This window comes from Galeopterus variegatus, unplaced genomic scaffold, assembly GCF_000696425.1.
Source record: "Galeopterus variegatus unplaced genomic scaffold, G_variegatus-3.0.2 Scaffold3468, whole genome shotgun sequence".
Classification (NCBI taxonomy): Eukaryota; Metazoa; Chordata; class Mammalia; order Dermoptera; family Cynocephalidae; genus Galeopterus; species Galeopterus variegatus.
In genome coordinates, this window is record NW_007729579.1 from 235,035 (window position 1) to 252,201 (window position 17,167).

Here is a 17,167-nt window from a genome sequence, read left to right on the forward strand (position 1 = left end):
CTTTGCCACTTTTGCCTGAGTTCATTCACGTGCTTGTTCTCAATTCCCTGCCCGTTCCCTGCTCCTCACCAAGAAGGCTTTTGCTCCAAGGGTCCGGTGTTGGAATCCTGAGGGGGTTTTCCCCAGAAATACATTTGCTTATGCTTCCATCACAACAGTGTGATATTTAGATACATGAAGTAAAGAATGCCGTTCATGACAGATGAATTCTGGAGATTGGCTAGGACCTAACACTGTTGCCATGGTGAAATGTTTCCAATACCTAGTAACAAGGCACAAAGACAATCAAATGTCCTCATTTGCTAGTGAAGACAGACATACATACCCCACACCCTTGCTTTGTACACTGACCCGTGCGGTTCCAAATCGCATAAGAGCTGCTCTTACCCTTCTTTCTCTTCCTCTCTTCTAAGGAAACTGAAGCTGGTCTCTTTGGCAGCCCAGGATGGTTGGAAGTGGCTCATTTTGGGGAGCCACTGGTTTCCCAGTAGTAAGGCACATGAGTCAAATGATTCGTCCCTGTGTGTAGGCCAATGACCCTGGAAGTTGTTCTGTCAGACTTCTCTGGTTCTCCTCTGACAATCCTATACTGCTGGAAATGCACTGCCTGGAGGTGAGATTGTTGGCTTGGTTTAAGTTGTTCGGCTGAAGATTTCAGTACAGCTGTGCTGAATTCCCACAGCAATACCAGTAGCCTGTATTTATATATTTATACCCCGTAGAGCCAGATGGTCCTCAGAAACGGCATTACCCTGGGCTGTGTCTCATCGGGAGCACTCAGATGCTGTGGCCTGAATGCCCATCTGACCAGGAAGAATTATTTGCAACTAGAAAGCACATTTACAAAGTTTGAAGCCTTCCTTGAATGGTTGTCTTGTCTTTAATAGGCGTTGTGACCAATTTTGTGTTTGAATGTGTGTCTGTGTGCCTTTCTGAAACGATGTGATATCAATTAACATATAGATGCATCTACTTATTAAATTGTCAGAATATAAGCAAGTTGGAGTCAATGCGACATAGAGGAAAGACTGTGAGCTTTAGCAGGGTTGTAACCCTGAGACCAGTGCTATAATCCGGGAACTTTGATTTATCAGCTGTGTACCCTTGACAAAGTTATTTAATCTCTCTGAGCATGTTTCCTCAAATGTGAAATAGGAATAATAGAACTTTAATTGCCTCATTGCATTGTAGTAAGTATCAAATGCTAATCAAGCATATTATGTGGTGTACTCATCCATTTCTGTTGCTTATCACAAAATACTTGAAACTGGGTGATTCATAGGAAAATGAAATTTATTGCTTCCAGTTTCAGAGGCTAGGAAATCCAAAGTCCAGGGAACACATCTGGTGAAGGTCTTGTCCTGGTGGTAACTACAGCAACTCAAGGCATCACATTGGAAACGGCGGAGCAGACAGAGCAGAGAGATAGATCCCCATGTACTTCCTTTTTAACCCCTCAGAACCACACCCATTCACTACTGCACGGTCCTACAATCCAATCACCTCTTCAAGGCCCCACCTTTCAATTACCATAATAGGATTTCCCACCCTCTTAGCACTGTCACAATAGGGGCCAAGTTTTGTGGGGACACTCAATCCAAGCCATGTGTCTACTCATTGCCTGGCACATTGAAGGTACTCAGTAAATGCTAGACAAAATATTTAGGATCTCGTCGGCGAAGCATGAAATAAATCTGTGGATATTGGCTGCATGTTCTATGAAGAACAGTAGAGGGCAGACTCTACAAAGTTATTTATGTAATACTGTATTTCAAATTGGCTTCCAAGAGGAAAACAAGATTTCCAAAAATGACTTTCTTAAATACTTTGGGTGAAAGATGCCTCTATCACTACCTTTAATTTCTTCACAGAATCTAGGGCTTTCCTGTTGAACAAGAATCCCACAGAGGACATTGGGCAATGTTCAAATGGCAGCTTTCATCACCCACAGAATCTAGGGCTTTCCTGTTGAACAAGAATCCCACAGAGGACATTGGGCAATGTTCAACTGGCAGCTTTCATCACCGTGCGTGTGTACCCAGTGCTCCAGATTACATCGTCGTGGAGCATTTTGACAGGTCCACCTTTATGCCTGTCATAGATTTGGTGATAAACAGAGAAAATGCAAGACGCCAATTATTTCTCCATCATTTCAAAACAGGATAAAGTTTGTGACTAGAAGTATTACAGAATACAGGAAGTCAATTTGCAGCTGCCTGGAGATCAGGTTACATCTACGTTAAAGATCGGGATTGGGGGTGGGTGCAAATTCCATTCCATGGTGAAAGAATAAATGGGCATTTAATAAATATTTGTCGAAATTTGAAGAGGTTCTGAAATGTAAACGTTTGTTCCAGTTTACACTGCCACCTGCAGTCTCTGGGTGAACCAGACTGACCCAATCTCCACAGCATTAAGTGTTACTACCACTTGACATTTTCAATCATTGAGAGATGAAAAAATGATAGGTCCAGTTGCTTTAACTGATATTTCTTTGGTTATTGAAGATAAAGATTTTTCCCCTGTGGTCTTCAACATTTTTATTTCTTCTTTTATGAATTGTCTGATTATTTTTCTATTTGAACACTGATAATGGTTTTCTTAACTTCTAGTAATGGGATATTTGTAAATCACTGGTATCATCTTTTGCAAAACATAAGTAATACAGTTTTGTTAGTCTATGATTATCCTGGCACATCTCATAGCACGTGGTTAGCACTAAAATGTTTATTAAATTATGTTCTTTTAAATAATTTTACATTTAAAAATACAATTTTTACATGTAAAGGAAATACACACTCATTTTTTAAAAAATTGAATATGTAAGTGAAGTAGAAAGATCACTGCTCAAAGGCAAACACTGTAGTTTCACTGGGCACTTTTTATGTATTTTAACATCTGTTCCATCAAGTTATATTCACATTTTCCTATTTTCTAACGCTTTCTCAGATTGTTTTCAATTTTGCTCCAGGGTGAATAATGTTACAAGGACAGAAATACCAAATTGTACGTATCTGTATTTATAGTTGTATTTCTAACCCCAAATCATGTGATCAACTGCCTCTCTCCCCGCAACACTCTCTGAACAGTAGGTTCAGGAGAAGAAGGCATTTTTGCGTTGCAGAGCTGGGGAAATAGAAAATATGAATGGCTGAAGGTATGAGGAATAGTAGACTTTACTATGAAAGTAATTGAATTTGCCCAGAGGGAACAGAGATTAGAGAAATAGGTTGTAGAACAGAAAAGATGAGAGTTGCACTTTAGGAAGAGAGACAGAAACAATTAAAGAGGATTTTAATAAAGTTTTGATGTATAAACCAGTGCTAAACATACAAGTTAATACACTGTTACCTGTCTGTGATAAGCTAAGTGCAAAAACCGAGAGCAAGCATTTAGTCACTTATATAGCAGCCTGACATTGCTGCAATACCCAAGTGCATAATCTGTGAATTTATCTCATAGAGCAGGGCATGTGGGCAAGTACTTGACTAGTGCCAGAGGAACACATTATAACACGGTGTTTTAGGGCCTATCAACTGTAACTGAAAAGCTTATAAAAATCTGAGAAAATGTAAGATAACCATATTAATTTTTAATCAAGCCTGTTTTAAAATTTCTGTTTTTAGTTAAATTAGGGAATTAAAATTTGTACTACTTATTATTAACTTTAATTCACAGATGGCAAAATAAACTCCACTGGACTGTTTAGTCAAGAAAAGATACAACTTTTCTGAATGTGTGGTAGTAATCAAAATGATAGTAAGAGAATTAATTCTGAAAAACTGCAGCTCGGTTTTACATGGAAATATGGTACCTCATATTGTAAATACATGTTTGTAGCCTTAATGGTTAGTGAAATGCTTAAAAACACAGCATTTTCATTTGTAGACATGTGCTGTCTAATGAAGGAATAAGCCCATCAAAAGGTAAGTGAAACTTACATATAAAACAAAAAAAGCATTGTTTGAAAGAGTGTTGAAATAAAAATTAATTATTATTAAAAAGCTGACAGAAGCAGATGTTCAATTGTTCAATATTTCACATATAATCATTAGTATTTTACAGGTTTCTTATAAAGTAACACTTCGGGTTGCTAAGTCTAAAAGACTCTATACAATTGCTGAGACATTGCTAGGAGATTCCAGTAAAGATGTTGGCTTCTAAATGTTGGGTGACCATGTGGCAAAGATTATAGTTTAAGTGCCACTTTAAAATGATGGCATAGCTCCATATGTTCAGAAACTGACTAATGATCTGGAAAACCAACTCACAGAATACAAAAAGTTTGCAGAAAGTGTATTTTGCTGAAATTTGACAAATGCACAGATATTACTAACATGGCAAATTCTTTTTGGTATTTATGCTGGTGATATGACAGACATGATGAGGATGTAAAGAAATAGTTATTTTTTTCCACTTTCAACAAACCTAACTAGCCCTAAAGTGCATAAAATTATAAAGGATCTGATTATAAACAAATGTGATTTAGAGTTTAAATTTTGGAAAGGAGTATATTCCATACAACATTATGGCATAGTTACTCAGACTAAGGAGTTTGTGCCAGAATATAAATCAATGCACTGTTTCTTTCACTGACAAAGTTTTGCTATTAAAAAAAAGAAGTCAATTGAACTAAACATTCTGCTTAGTCATGAAGTAAAAATTGTCAATTATGTAAAGGTTAATATGTTAAATTAATTATTCTTTTTATTGATAATATGAAAGCTGATTACAAATTATTGTTGCTGCATATAGAGGTAAAATAATTTTTGACAAGAAAAACTGTCGAGAATATTTGAACTTCGGAATGAACTCTTCATGTATCTGCAAGACGACGCCATTTTGGCTAACTTTTAAAAGATGTGAATTGTATAACCAGATTTGCTTATTTATCTGATAGTTTGATAATTTTAATGAACATAATACTTCCATGCAAGTAAGGAATGCAGCATATTTTTTTCAATGGCAGATGAGATCTAAAGGCATTAAAAAGTTAGAAGCTTGGAAGAACTGAGTTTCTACAGATTGTTAGGACATGTTCCATAATGTAACAACAATTATCAATGAAGTGACAATCTTGTTACTGCACGTCTGTGAAAAGTTATCACTGTATACTTATCAAATTTGAAAGTACGTTCTCAAATTTTATTTTCCACCAAGTGAAGATTTGTGCAAAGGCAATTCATAGATTTAGAATGCATTTCTTTTATCAAAAGTTAATTTGAATTGAACTACAACTCTATGGGCTATTTTGTTGGCACTTGTGACTGCTGAAGAATTGAAGATGAATTTTGGAAATACAGCATCACTTGTTTCATTTTGTATAAAAGTTAAAAACAAATATCTTATGCTTCCTGAAATTGCTTTAAATCTCTTCTTGCATCTTGTCAACAGACCTTTGGGAGACTGATCTTTGTATTACTAACGATATTAAGACAAAATACAGAAAGAGTTTAGATATACATATGCCCTGTGAGTAGTGTGTCCTTAATCTAATTATATAAATTAATGAGGAAGAAGCAAGCTCACTTTTTTACATTAAAAATTTCAGATATGTATATTGTTATATTGTTCGCTCAAAGAGTGAGTATAGTTTATTATGGGTAATTGCTATTTTACTCATAATTGTTTAACAGTGACAATTACAAAACAAGTTACAAGTGTAACAATGATTTTCTTTGTAAATAAAGTATATGTACAATTCCAATCTATGTGTAGAGTTTCTGCAATTTTTTATTTCCTATGTTATAGAATAAACATATGTTCCTATGTTCTGATAATACTTATTGAAATTTAATTTTATGTTCATTGAATCAAATCATGAAAATTGGACTTTATTATATATAGTTAAATTTTTTTTCTAATTATTCACTTTTATTGCATTTTATGAAATAAGAAACATCAGTCCAATCGGACTTTTAAAAATTCAGGTCCTTTAGCAGAGACAGTTTGAGAAGCACTCATAAAACCAGTCCTCAGGGTCTTTACTAGAGAGCTCAGTAGAGGATTTCAGTTAGAACCTACATTAATGATCAAGGCTTTTGGGAGGCAGAGTTATGTTTTATTTCCATGTGACCCCCTGGCTGAAGGAGCCTTAAAGCAGAAGCAGGTCCAGCTTAAATTGGATTACACATTTTGATGTTTTAACCTTGTACTGCATTTAGTATCATTTCCTCAGAATGCATCAAAGAAGTGGAAGGTTAATATAGTCATTACTTTCAAAGCTAGAAACCATAGGTTTCACAGAAGTTATCTGAAATATTAGAAGCAAGAGACACAGTTCTGAAACCCAGTAAGAGTTGGGTCCTGCATCTCAGCTCTGGGTCTTGCCTGAGCTATACCAACAAAGACAAACAGGCAAGCAGATGTCTCCCTTGATCCCACCACTTCCACAGGCCACCATCTAAATTCTTTTTTTTTCCTTTTTGTCTTTTTTCGTGACTGGCAACGGATCTCAACCCGCAGTGTCGCGCCCGTACCGGATCCATCTAAATTCTTTTTTTTTCCTTTTTGTCTTTTTTCGTGACTGGCAACGGATCTCAACCCTCAGTGTTGCGCCCGTACCGGATCGGGACCGGCAACAGGATCGCAACCCTCGGTGTTGCGCCCGCACCTTGCTCAGCCAGTGAGTGGCCGGTCTGTATGTGGGATCCGAACCCTCGGCGGGAGCGCCGCCGCGCTCCCAAGCGGCGCACTGTAGCAGTGCGCCACCGGGCCGGCCCCTAAATTCTTTTTTTGACTTAACAGCCAGATGTCTCAGTGTTTCTCAAAAAGAGTATCCGACACTTGCTGCCTTGGGTCTCTACCCCTTGCTAGCCTTCCCCTCGCCCTGCAGGGCTCTGGCAGCAAGTCCTCTGTGCAGACAAATGCTGCTTGCTCTCTCTATGGCCTTTGGTGTTACAGATTCCTTCTCTCAGTTGCCTCCCATGACCCTCTCTTGGTTCTTCTCCCACTTCTCTGGCTGCTCATCCTCAACCATCTTTGCTCTCTGCCTTTTTTCTCTCCACCCTCTGGGAAGGCGTTTCTCAACTCTCTTTTCTGTCCCCTTTGGGATCTTACTCAAACTCACAGGTCCCAATGTTCATCTGTCACATTTATGTAAGTCACATAGCTGTGGATGCAAGTTTTCTAAAATTCTTTTTTGTTTGACAGCTCAAATTTTGACATTGACAGAAAAAAAAATAGGTCATTTGTTTTCCTTGAAGTGACAGGTTCACTTCATTCACTTTCAAGGAAATGTCTGACAAATACCCAAGGCTGAATGACTGTAGTTTGCCAGTCTTTCACATAAAAGTGGCTCTCCATGAAGAAAGCAGCTAGTTTAGCACGTGTCAAGCTGTTGTACATGAGCTTTTCCTCAGAGTGCAACAGCCTACGTGCCTTTTGGGCAGTGTCGTGGCTGAAAAATAATTTGCTTTTCCTTTACATCTAAGCTCAACTATTTCTAGTTTTTGGTCCTTAAACTATGGTGACTTTATTTTTTCAATCTCAAATCAGAACACAGTTTGAAAAAGGATTTTTATGCCATTTCCAGGCGCAAGAGACAGGCTGAAGGGTACACGTTTTAATGGCTTTGATAGCTTGTGTGATTGACCAAGAGAAGGCTTGAAATTGAAACTATCTTAAAAATCCTTGGTATAAGCCACCAGGGAAACTGGTGAGTAGCAGCTGCCTCCAAGAAAGTAAAGGGGAACAATGCGACCACGTGGTGTCCCACTTGGAAACAGTTAGACAAATCCTTGAATGCTAGACCTAGAATGGCCTAATCTGAGTTGACATTCCATAATGGGGCTGCTTACACCTGCCTCATCAATTCTGTCAACAGACACCAGACACTGAATATCAAGTCAAGGAACAGTTTGGTAAATTAAAGTTCACACCTGTCCTGCCCCCTTGCATACACAGCTAATGAACATTTATATTAGAAATTCTAAATAGATTGTTTATCTGCCAGTTTTGGAGGTGAATCTGATATGGTCATGTGATCACAGGTACCACCTGTTGGGGAGGCAAGGCTCATAATTAATTCATGATTGTTGGACAGGAGGAAAAATGGGGTATTGTTATGGGAGGGAACTGATGACGATCTTTATGTCTCGCCCATCTGGCTGCATTAAAACACATGCACCTCCTGACATATGGTCACTAGCTAGAGAGAGGGGGAGAGAATTACAAGACACAAATGATGACTGGACACCACAGCTTCCCTTTGTGGCCAATATGAGAGCATTTGAAATGGGTCATATTTTTAAATGTTCTTAAAAATATTCATGAAGTAAAGGGTCTTCAGTCCCAATTCTGTCTTTGAGAAATTTTGGAGTTCTAGCTGAGCAGGCTACTTCTCCATTCCCTCAAACAGAAATCTTAATATTTCTACCCATTTGCTTCGTAGCGGTGCATGAATATTAATTGATGTTTGATGACAGTTGGGAGATTTACAAAAGAAATATATTTGTATGAGTTATTATTACCATATTATTACCATTTCTGTCATGTTATTTATTTGGTGTAAGGGCAATGTCTAATGTCAACTGCCATTTATTGAGCTGTTATTATGTGTTAGGCACAGATGGTTTAACTATTCACCCACCGTAGGACATCTGGACATCCAGTTTTTGGCAATTACAAATAAAGCTGCAATAATTATTTGAGGGCAGGTTTTTGTGTGAACATCAACTTTCTTTCTCTGGGACAGATGCCCAGGAATGTAACTGCTGGTCAAATGGTAGTTGTATGTCTAGTTTTTTACGAAACTGCCTGTTTTCCAGAATGGCTGTACCAATTGCCATGCCCAACAACTATGTATGAGTGATCAAGTTTCTCTGCATCCTCACCAACATTTAGTGTTGTCAATGTTTTTTTATTTTAGTCATTCTGATAGGTGTGTAGTGATATCTCATCATGGTTTTAATTTGCATTTCCTAATGATTAATGATGTTGAACAACTTTTCATATGCTTGTTTGCCTTCTGTATGTCCTTTTCTGTATGTGAAATGTTCATGTATTTTGCTCAATTTCCAACTGGATTGTTTATTTTTAAACTGTTGAGTTTTTAGAGTATACATATTTTATACATATATATATATATATATATATGTACTTCAAAAAGTTTGCGAAAAATGGAATTAAAATGTGATGCAACTCTTTCTATGAACTTTTTGAAGACCCCTCATATATATTCTACATGCTAGTTCTTTGTCAGATAAGTGGTTTGCAAATAGTTTCTCCTAGTCTGTAGCTTGTCTTTTCATCTTCCTCACAGGGTCTTTTGCAGGACAGAAGTTCTTAGTTTTAATTAATATGAATTTATCACTTTTTTTTCTATAGATTGTGCTTTTGGCTGTCAAGTCTAAGAACTCTTTGTCTAGTCCTATAGATTTTCTCCTATTTTTTTCCCAAAAGTTTTATGGTTTTACATTTAACTTTGAAGTTCATGATTCATTTTGAGTTGATTTTTATATAAGATATGAGATTTTAGGTCAATTTTTTTTTTTTTTTGTTCTATGGGTGTCCAATGTCTTCAGCTCCATTTGTAGAAGTCTATCTTTTCTTCATTAAATTGCTTTTACACCCTTGTCACAAATAATTTGGGCATATTTATGTTCATCTATTTCTGGGTTCTCTATTCTGTTCCTCTGATTTAGGCATCTGCCCCCCTGCCAATACCACATGGTCTTGGTTACTGTAGCTATGTGATAGTCTTGAAATCAGGTAGACTGATACCTCCCACTTTATTTTTCTTTTTTAAAATTGCTTTAGCTATTCTAGTTTCTTTGCCTTTCCTAATACATTTTAGAATAATCTTGTGTACAAAACATGGGTGAGGTTGTATTCCAATAAAACTTTATTTTCAAAAGCAGGCAGCACGCTAGTTTGGTTCACTGGCTGTATGTAGTTTGCTGACCCCTGTTATAGCCACGACTTTCTTCCCTCTCTCTGTCGACCTATGTAAAAGATGGTTATTATAAGAATTAAATTGGTTAATACTGGTAAATTGCTCACAATAAGGTTTGGCAAATATTAAGCTCTGTCTGATGTTACTCTTTAGTTTCTGTTTCCTGTCCAGCCCTCTCTTCCATAAACACAGGATATTGGAGGGTTGGTGTAGGCGATGTGGACAAAGGCTGAAAGGGACAATGTATTTTCTCATTACTTAGGTCACTTCAACAGTGTCCTAAATAAAGAGCTTTCCAGGTTCATTTACACCATGAGTGTCCATGATTGCACATCCTCTGCTTTCCTCATCCCCAGAGAGCAGTGAGGTAGGGGAAAGAGAATTTGTTCTTGAGTTAGATGATCTGGGTCTAAGCCCTGCCTCTGCCCATTTATCTTCACCCCATTGACCTAGACTGTCCACATATTTAAAATGGGAATGATGACCCACCCTTCACAGGATGACAGTAGAAATTAAACGAGATGATGTATATGAACAGTACTTTGCAGACCATAAAGTATGTTGCAATTGTTGGTAATTATTAACATTATTAGGCTATAAGGACTCTAACTCATCTATTTGTGGTTCCTTTCCCACAAAGTTCCAGCCTCTGTGGTGGGAAGGGTGACACTTACAAAGGCACTGAAGACCCAATCCTCAGTTATACCCAGGAAGAAAAGGGAATTGTTATTTAGCACTAATATGTAATTAGTAGTTGAAAATCAGATTAATTGTGTAGGCCTTTGTTCCACTAAATGGTACCTCTGTGGCTTTCCTAGCTTTACATGCTGCAGTGTTGTCAAAGGGGAAACAATTGACCTTTCTCTCCTTGAGGTGTGTTTATACAATTGCCTGCTAAGTAGGAGTTAGCAATTGAAAGAAAGCTGAGTTTGCAGGGAGGCTAAAGGCTGTACCATGTTAGCAGCGCTGATTTTTGTAGGCTGGGACCCAAAAAGAAATTCGATTTGATTCAGTTTAACCTGATTCAATAAACCAGGGTTTGCTATTTGTTGGCCATTGTGCAGATGCAGGGTATGCAGAAATTACTATGACACAGACTGTGCCCTCTTGGAACTCGGAGCTCCATGAGGCAGACAGTCATGAACTCCAGGTTACAGAGGGGGAGGAGCTGGGCTAGATGGAGTCCTAGAGGGGAAAACACACAAGGATTCTTCTTCATGGGCTTGTTCTCACTTCAAGCACAAGGGATTTGTAAGGACCATGAGAAATAAGACTTTTTTTGCTGTTTTTCAGAGTCATGTTCATAGGGGAAGGTTATTACCAGCAGGGACTCCAATATTAGCATGTGTCTGTAGAGTTTTTTCTCAGTAAGTCCCCATCTTTTTAATGACTATTTTTGTGCCTTCAAGTTGAGATGCTGGCCTGGTTTAAAAATATTTATTTTGAACAACCCCGTAAATGGGAGGCTTATGAATTTATTTTTGCTGATGATTTCCTTGTTTGAAAAAGTAGAAAAATGCAAGAAGGTTTACTGGTTCAAGATTTACTTCTGTCAAGAAAAATTGTTGAAATGATTTGAAATGATCCAGTGTATCCTTCAGGAATCTCTTCCTTCCTTTGTATTTAAGCTAATTTACAAATCTTTAAGTTAATGCAAATGATTTTTACCTCTAAACTGTGCATGATTTGTGTGGATTGAGTAGTTTTGTACCTATTTGTAAATTTATTTCAATATATTTCTTATTGCCTGTATACAGTCATGCCTCCCTTGACAAATACATTCTGAGAAATGAGCAGCTAGGTGATTTCATTGTTTGAACATCACAGAGCGTACTTACACCAACCTAGATGGTATCTATCCTACTACCCGCCTAGGCTATGTGATACAGCCTGTAGCTTCTAGGTTACCACCCTGTACAGCATGTCACTGTACTGAATATCGTAGGCAATTGTAACACAATGGTAAGTATTTGTGTATCTAAACATATCTAAACATAGAAAAGGCATAGTAAAAATATGCTATTATAATTTTATAGGACCCCCATCACAAATGTGGTCTGTCATGGACCAAAACATCATTATGCAGTGCATAACTGGACATGTTATTCCTTGAATTCTCCTTTGAGCCATTTGTAACATCTTACTGGTTCCTGCATTAATTAATAAGTTAAATAAAACCTTTACGATGTTTTCATTTTATATTTGTAGGAGTCACAATTTTATCTTTTTTTTCAAAAATTATTCTTTAGCACTTCTCATTGAAGAAAGAATTGGCTGGTGCTATGGAAGGACAGGAATGGAAACTAAAAGGTGTTGATCACATATTAAACATCAAACCTTTATGTGCATTATTCTGTTTAATTCACACAACAGCCTTGTCCCTTTGTGTACCGCTTTTTTTTTTTTAAACTAAGGGCTTATATTGTTTTTAATGTTAACAAGGATTACATCAGTATGTTCTAGGGAGGTGATGGAGGGTTTGAGAGTGCCCTGAGCTGGTTGATGTTTCTAAAGGGTAACTCTAGCTGCTACATGGAGAATGGAGTGTGGGGCTGGCTCGGAGGAGAGAGTGGAAGTGAGGAGACTACTCTGGAGGCTGTTATAGTGTCCTAAGAGAAAAGATGCTAGCTTGGATCCAGAGGCAGCAGTGCAGATGGCAAGAAATAATCAGGTTCAGGATAGCAACTAGTAAGATTATGCATGACAAAATAAATCTCTCTATAATGTAATAAAACATGAATTGAACAAGAAGAGCATGATGGATGCTTGGATTTTTGGCAGTCCATGTGGTAATGGTCTAGGCCATTACTGAACAGAAATTCAATACGAGCTCACATATTAGCCAGACTGTATTAGGATGCATTATTAGAAATAAAATACCCACCTAGAACATAGGAGGTGAAACCCCATAGCACTCCGTACTGGTTAGAGTACCTCTAAAGTAGTGTCTTTAGTTCTGAGGGTGTATTAACAGGTTTGTCAATCCTGTTTTTTCCCTATTCAGATCTTAAAGGAATACATGTTCATAAAATAACATTTAAAACTATAAAAAATATAAAAATCACCCACAGTCCCATGATCCAGAGACAATCCAGCATGTATTATTTTACAGTTTTTTCCCCCTATGTACAGTTTTTTTCTATCATTGAGATCATACCATATATGCAATTTTGTATCCTGCTTTTTGTTTCATTATACAACATTGGAACAAGCAGTTTATTGCAAATGATTAAGCATTTTGGCCCTGCAGTCAGATAAATTGAAATTAGAATCTTGGCTCCACCACTTAACTAATCAATTTGACTTAAGGTATGTCACTTAACTTCCTTTTCTTCCTATGTAGTGTGGATGATAATAGTACCACTTTGAAGAGTGTGCTTGTTATGTTTGCTGTTCATCATCATCATTATAAATTACTTTATGCATTTCTATTTGAAATCAGAGTTTTGTCTTTTTCCCAAAACTTATTTCTGGTTTAATGCCAGGACAAATTTAGTTTAAAATTTTTCAGTTTTTAAAAGATATTGAAATTTTATCTTCAATTGCTTTTGAAAATACATAAATAAAAATAATAGTTTAGTATTTTATGCAGCAAAATCTTACCAGTTTCTTATGTATCAGTTTGCATTTGGTCTCTATCATTTTGTAGAATCAAATACATTCACAAGGCCTTATTTTCTGAAATCCTAAGAGCAGACACACAGCAACCAAATTATGAGCTCCTAAGAACCAGCAGAACTTCTCTGATCTCCCCACCAGAACTGGTAAGGAGCTCAGCCGGTACTTGCTGATGGCCTGAAGGGTCCACCCGGTGTAACAATACCACAGGATGCTATTCCTGGAGCTGACGGCAATAGGAACACTCCCCCGTCTGGTTCTCCCTTGATTTAACGTTGCCGAGAAAGTAGGTAGGAGGGAGTGAGGAAATTTCTGGCCCTGCAAGAATGCGTTTTTTAGTTCCCCAAAGACCACCCCATTTCCCAAGGCCTCTGGATCTCTCAGCAGAGAAAGCCTCCAGCCCAGCAAAGGCAATGGGGACATGGGCTCATTCAGAATGAGTGCTGTGGATTGATTGAACTGTGTCCCCCAAAGTCCATATATTAGAAGCTTAATTCCCACTGTTATTGTTGAGGGTGGGAAATCCTATTATGGTAATTGAAAGGTAGGCCCTTAAAGAGGTGATTAAGTTGATGGTTTAAGGGTGGTTGTGAGCTTGGTTCTGAGGGCTTTAAAAGGAGGGCAAAAGAGGAGATCTCTCTCTCTCTGCTCCACCATTTTCTGCCATGTGAGATCCCTGCATCGCTGTAAATCCACCACCAAAGAAGACCCTCACTGGATATGTTCCCTGGATGCTGGTCTTCCCAGGCTCTGAAACTGTAAGCAATAAATTTCATTTTCTTACAAAGTTCCCAGTTCCAAGCATTTCGTTATAAGCAACAGAAATGGGCTAATACAATGAGTGTGTCCATATGTATACTCAGCTGGGAACCTCGTTGCCCACAACCCCAAACATCTTGCCCTCTTCTCTACCTTCAGAGAAAATATTTTCTTTTTTTTTTTTTTTTGTCTTTTTTTGTCTTTTTCCTTGTCTGGCAACGGATCGCAACCCTCAGTGTTGCCTCCGTACCGGACCGGGGACCGGCAACGGGATCGCAACCCTTGGCGTTGCTCCCGAGCCTCGCTCAGCCAGTGAGCGGGAACCGGTCTGTATGTGGGATCCGAACCCTCGGGCGGGAGCGCCGCCGCGCTTCCCAAGCGGCGCACTATCCAGTGCGCCACCGGGCCGGCCCCAGAGAAAATATTTTCTCAATCTCTGTGAAGGCTGATGGCTTCTTAGGAGCCCAAACGCTCTGCCAGATCAAAACTCCCGCAATCACTACATCCTTTTTTAACCATCTCAACCCTTCTTCCCTTTTACTCTCATGATAGCCTTGATGTTCATTTGAGTAAATATATGTTGAGGGCCGACCCCGTGGCTCACTCGGGAGAGTGCAGTGCTGGGAGCGCCGAGGCCATGGGTTCGGATCCTATATAGGGATGGCCGGTTCGCTCACTGGCTGAGCACGGTGCAGATGACACCAAGCCAAGGGTTACGATCCCCTTACTGGTCACAAAAAAACATATATATATATTTATATATATATATGTTGATATCTGCTAATGACTACAGCTGCCTGTTATAGCAGATCCATGGGTGTCGTACAGATAAAAGATTGCATCATGCCAACTTTCTTTCATGCCATTGTCTTTATGTCCAGCCTCTACTTTTAGCTCACTCATCAAATGCAAAATCTTTCACTGTAGGACTGGATGTTCTCTGTACTTGGGCCTCCTCCCTTATTTCCAACTCTACTGGTTGCCTCCTACTCTAAACATTAGTCTAGGCCAAGTCTTAAGACTTTTCATAGGATGCCATCGCACTTCTAATGAAATGCTGATTCCTTACTGTGGCCTCCAAGGCCCCCCATGATATGGCTACTGCCCACCTCATCAACCTCTTCTCACTAGTGTTTGACAATTCTGACCTCATCTCCGTTTTCTTAAATACATAGAGCTTCCTTTCCCAATCCCCAACTATCTCATGAGACACTGACCCAGGAAGAGCCATATATATTTTAGGCATGAGCAGACCAGTCCTAGCACATAGGAGACACACAACAAAAATTTGTAACATTAAAAAATGAAAACTTTTTTTAAGGTGACCACAGGAATTCTAGCCATAAATCCCAGGCAAAGATTGAGGGAAGAGGCAGGCGTCTACGACATTTTGGCTTTTGAGAACTAACCAAAAAAAGTCAAAGTTTCTCCTCTGCCAAGAGAGCAGTGAATGTTTTGGTGAAGAGTCGGTAGATGACTCTGAAGGAAGAGGAGTTAGCAAAAGAGGGACTAAAGAAATGGCACAGTGTACTGTCAACGGGAGAAGACACCTGGTATGGCATTTTCTTTTCTTTTTTAGCTTGGCTTCCCCATCTCTTTCTTCTCCCATCTTTCTTCCCATATCCCTCTGTCACTACCGTGTCCCCAACAGTCCATGCTAATCTGGTATTTAGTCTTTTCAATATTCTTATCCACACTTGTATCATCATATTCAGATACACACATGTCCACACACACGTAAAATGTGGGACTTTTTTGATTATGTTTATTTTACAAGAATGAAATTAGTGTTATACATGTGTCTGTTTTCTGCTTATAAATACTTTGTGGACATTCCTCCAAATCGAGCTGTATAGTTTGGTGTAACTTCAATGAATTCTTCTCCATGACCGTGTGATACTCTAAGGATTGAATATATCATTATGTATTCAACCATTCCCTTCTTGATAGGCATTCATTCATTGTTTAAAATATTTTACTGTGGAAATTTTCAATCATATACAAATGTAGAAAGACTAGAATAATAACTCCCTGGGTGCATTCATCTAGCTTCCATGATCATCAATTCACAGCCAGCCTAGTTTTATTTTCACACTTCCCCCATCCAGTTCATTTTGTCCACCCCCTTGGAATATTTTGAAGCAAATTCCAGACGTCATATCCTCTCAGGATGGGCATTCATTGTATCTACGGACATTTGTCACTAGACGGAATGCTGCATTAAAGATCCTTATGCATCTATTTTAAGATACTGTGGGATAAATTCATTTTATTTCTGTGGGATAAATTCCCAGGAGTGGGTTTGCTGAATTGAAGGCTATAGATATTTTTAATTTTGTGGATATGCCAGCTTTCTTTTCCAAAAATCTAGAATTAATTTATAAAAACATATATTCAGTTTTACCGATTCTACCTCAACCTCTTGAGAGCAGGACTGTATTTCATGCCTTTTGGTATCCCGAGTACATGATATAGGACTTGGTGAGCAGAGGAAAATGGTATTGTCTTTGTCCTTTTTTCTCTTTTTTCTAAACACACCACAAAAGTCTTATAATGAAAATGCAATAATTAGTTATGGGATGCTGGATGCGTCCATTTAATGCTTTTGAAGATATTTATTTCTCTATCTATAAAATGGAGATGTGAGGATAAAATGGAATAATATACGTAAGAGAACTTTGAGAGCTAAAATGTGCTATGCAAATACCAGGGGTTTTTTGTTTGTTTCTTTGCTTGGTGGTGGTTGTCATTATTGTCATTGTTATTATTACTATAAATGCTTAAAGAATTTCTTCAGGGGCATTTGCTTGGCATGATTTTAACAAATAAGCCTTTGCACACAGCTGAGTGCCTTCTGCCCAGACTTCTGAGAGGGCACTGTCTGGTGAGCCACCC